This window comes from Micropterus dolomieu, linkage group LG12, assembly GCF_021292245.1.
Source record: "Micropterus dolomieu isolate WLL.071019.BEF.003 ecotype Adirondacks linkage group LG12, ASM2129224v1, whole genome shotgun sequence".
In the NCBI taxonomy this organism is placed as follows: domain Eukaryota; kingdom Metazoa; phylum Chordata; class Actinopteri; order Centrarchiformes; family Centrarchidae; genus Micropterus; species Micropterus dolomieu.
Window position 1 is genome coordinate 37,693,350 of NC_060161.1, and position 4,237 is coordinate 37,697,586.

General features: G+C 43.0%; 1 pseudogene; it reads left to right on the top strand.

The window, feature by feature from the left end:
• LOC123980242 overlaps positions 1-3,841 on the top strand; it is a 22,092-nt pseudogene extending 18,251 nt beyond the window's left edge.
• Positions 3,842-4,237: the final 396 nt, after the last annotated feature.

Sequence of the window (4,237 nt, forward strand, 5' to 3'; positions counted from 1 at the left end):
TTTTTTTTTTAGATCGAGAAACACAGCTCCAACCACGCCACCTTTATCCAGTGAATGTTTGATATTTTCTATGAAAAAAAAACAATTAGCATTTTCCATGGAGTGTTCTGAAACCAAATTGCATTGAATGAAGGGAAAATGTAGTTGCATTCAAATGTGTTATTATTCGTTGGGAAATTAGTTTCTCTGTGACTTTTGACACTGTAGGTATGATGCTGATTGGTCTGTAATTTTCCACTGACAATGGATCTCCAATTTTGTATTCTGCGTAACTAGTTAGCATGCCGGAGTCTCGTTCGTTATCGGAATCTGTCAGCTCAAGTGCTAAATATTTGAAATCAAACAAAATACCTGGGGCACTTCTTCACATATCAAATGGCTGTGTTCAGACTGGCGCGCATCGATATTGACTGCCAGCTACCCTATATACAGAGTGCAAGCCTTCAGCTGCATTCTAACATTAACTTAGCTCTCCTTATTTGCTAGGCCCCTTGCATGCTGGCTAATAACTTTTTTAAGCTGGGTCTCCAACACTGACAGCGTTGTGTTGGACAGATTTGTGCAGCGGTGTTCCATGAGTGAAAGTGCTGCGTGAATGCTCTGCGGCGCTCTGCAATCAAATATGATTTTAAATAGGCTTAGGGGGGGAAAAAAATAAACGAAAATCAATCTGTGGCGGTCAGCATTTATATTGTGGTGAGCCGCCACAAATACATGAACTTATGGCCCAGGTAATTGTCATGTGATTCAACAAATCTTTGTCTTCTTAATAATGTTATTACAGCTTAAATGTATAAAGTCACACTATTACTCAAAATTAGATTTGACAAGATGTATTATAATTGCATTAAAAAATAACTACTTTTTGTTGTAAAAAATTGCAGCATGAATGACTTCTGGTGTTGTGATGGAAACAGGTTTACACTGGTGCCATTAGTGTCAGCTGCTTCTGGATAGCTCGCTTCACCATGACCTCTCACTAACTGTCTTTCTCTCTGTATGTCTGTCTGTTGATGTAGAAACGAAGAAGAAGAGAGGCACTCAAACGTCTCTGCTGTCAGCACTGTGGCAAATCCTTCTCAACATCTGGATCTTTAAAGATACATCGGATGCTTCACACTGGAGAGAAACCGTACAGCTGTGACCAATGTGGGAAGGCGTTCACTACATCAGGTGATCTAAAAATCCACCTACGTGTTCACACTGGAGAGAAACCGTACAGCTGTGACCAATGTGGGAAAACTTTCACTCGAGCAGGTGACCTAAAAATCCACCTACGTGTTCACACTGGAGAGAAACCGTACAGCTGTGACCAGTGTGGGAAAACTTTCACTCGAGCAGGTCACCTAAAACACCACCAACGTGTTCACACTGGAGAGAAACCGTACAGCTGTGACCAATGTGGGAAAGCTTTCACTCAATCAGGTCACCTAAAAAAACACCAACTTGTTCACACTGGAGAGAAACCGTACAGCTGTGACCAGTGTGGGAAAACTTTCACTCGAGCAGGTCACCTAGAATCTCACAGACGTGTTCACACTGGAGAGAAACCGTACTGTTGTGACCAGTGTGGGAAAACTTTCACTACATCCAGTCACCTACAAAGGCACCGACGTATTCACACTGGAGAGAAACCGTACTGGTGTGAACAATGTGGGAAAGCATTCACTACATCGTGTCACCTAAAAGCACACCTACGTGTTCACACTGGAGAGAAACCGTACAGCTGTGACCAATGTGTGAAGGCATTCGTTACATCAAGTGAACTAAAAATCCACCTACGTGTTCACACTGGAGAGAAACCGTACTGGTGTGAACAATGTGGGAAAGCATTCACTACATCGTGTCACCTAAAAGCACACCTACGTGTTCACACTGGAGAAAAACCGTACAGCTGTGACCAATGTGTGAAGGCATTCATTACATCAAGTGAACTAAAAATCCACCTACGTGTTCACACTGGAGAGAAACCGTACTGGTGTGAACAATGTGGGAAAATGTTTTCTCAGAGCAGTACCCTTAAAAGCACACCTACGTGTTCACACTGGAGAGAAACCGTACAGCTGTGACCAATGTGTGAAGGCATTCGTTACATCAAGTGAACTAAAAATCCACCTACGTGTTCACACTGGAGAGAAACCGTACTGGTGTGAACAATGTGGGAAAGCATTCACTACATCGTGTCACCTAAAAGCACACCTACGTGTTCACACTGGAGAGAAACCGTACAGCTGTGACCAATGTGTGAAGGCATTCGTTACATCAAGTGAACTAAAAATCCACCTACGTGTTCACACTGGAGAGAAACCGTACTGGTGTGAACAATGTGGGAAAGCATTCACTACATCGTGTCACCTAAAAGCACACCTACGTGTTCACACTGGAGAGAAACCGTACAGCTGTGACCAATGTGTGAAGGCATTCGTTACATCAAGTGAACTAAAAATCCACCTACGTGTTCACACTGGAGAGAAACCGTACTGGTGTGAACAATGTGGGAAAGCATTCACTACATCGTGTCACCTAAAAGCACACCTACGTGTTCACACTGGAGAGAAACCGTACAGCTGTGACCAATGTGTGAAGGCATTCGTTACATCAAGTGAACTAAAAATCCACCTACGTGTTCACACTGGAGAGAAACCGTACTGGTGTGAACAATGTGGGAAAGCATTCACTACATCGTGTCACCTAAAAGCACACCTACGTGTTCACACTGGAGAAAAACCGTACAGCTGTGACCAATGTGTGAAGGCATTCATTACATCAAGTGAACTAAAAATCCACCTACGTGTTCACACTGGAGAGAAACCGTACTGGTGTGAACAATGTGGGAAAATGTTTGCTCAGAGCAGTACCCTTAAACGCCACCAACGCACTCATGATGCTTCGTTTTGAACATATTTCAGAGCCAAGTGAGGTGTTTCCTCCTGCCTTCTTGATTCCTGATTAGGAATGCGGGGATTAACGGATTTCACTATTAACCGCGCTTTAAAACGTCAGGACTAATTTGTAAAGGCTACATCAAGTGTTTCTCTTGTGGGGAACAAAACTGTTGCGTGCTTATCAGACATGGAGGCTACTACTGTACACTGGTTAACTCTGGCATAGGGACCAAACTGTGAAGCTTTATTTCCACCAAGGAAACAGCAGTTTTGGGGTTAAACGGTTGCTGCTAAAGTAGCGAATACCTACATCAAATTTGATGTAGCTCGCGCGCACACCGCTGTCAAATTAGTTTAACATTTTTGCGCTGAATCCAGCTTCCACGCTGCGTAAATCGCTTCTTTTTAAAATTACTTTGTCAAATGAACACACTTCTTACAGATGTGATATATAAACTAGCTAACATCTGGTGTCAGATGTGAAAGTCCTCCTTGATCTTTCTCCAGCCGTCCACTGAAACCTGCTCCGTGACCTTTGACCTCTTCCCAGTCGATGCTGTGAGTGGTTCTGGTCTGGTGTTCACAGGCAGACAGTTCCCTTTCTGTCACATGTGATGCCATACACCTCTTCAGTCTTCCTACCAGCAGAGATCTGAAGGTGTTGGATGGTTTGTAACTTAAAGGCTCTGGATGTTGTGACAGTCCAGCCATGTAAGGGAGTCCCACTGGGAAGTCCTGGTTTAAAGTTTGAGGATTGTCGTCACCCATCCAATAATCCATCTACGAGTCGACAACTGGAGAAAAATCAAGGAGATTCACCTCTGACACCAGAGAGCCTCTGAGAACAGAGACAGAGGTTACCATCTCCACCTGAGAACATCCGCCTGTTATCATGAGACTGTGCTGGACTAGAGTCATGTGATGACGACTGAGGAGGTTCAGTTTGCTGAAGAAGGCCATGGGATGGGGTCAAAAGTTCCAACAAAGATGTAGTGTGTAAGGCTTGAGTTTAGACTAATTTATTACAGATGTGTTCCTCAAAGTCAAGAATGAAGCTCCACGCTGGATGAAATATTGTTTCCGTGAGCTTCATGTTTTCTTGTTATTGTAGTGAAACATATTTAGTCTTTATTTTATATCTGTATTCACTGTTTTTATTTTCTTTTGCTTATACTTTATTGTGTCAATACATATCATTTACTCATGTCTCTGTTTTTGTTTAGTGTAGTATGGTACACAGTTGTATTTCCTGAAGTATTTGGTAGATGTGTCCAGTTGTGTTTTTGGGGTTTTGGCTCTGGTGAGTCTTTACCGTGCATCTCAAAAAGGGTGGAGGTCTCCAAGAGTTCTCA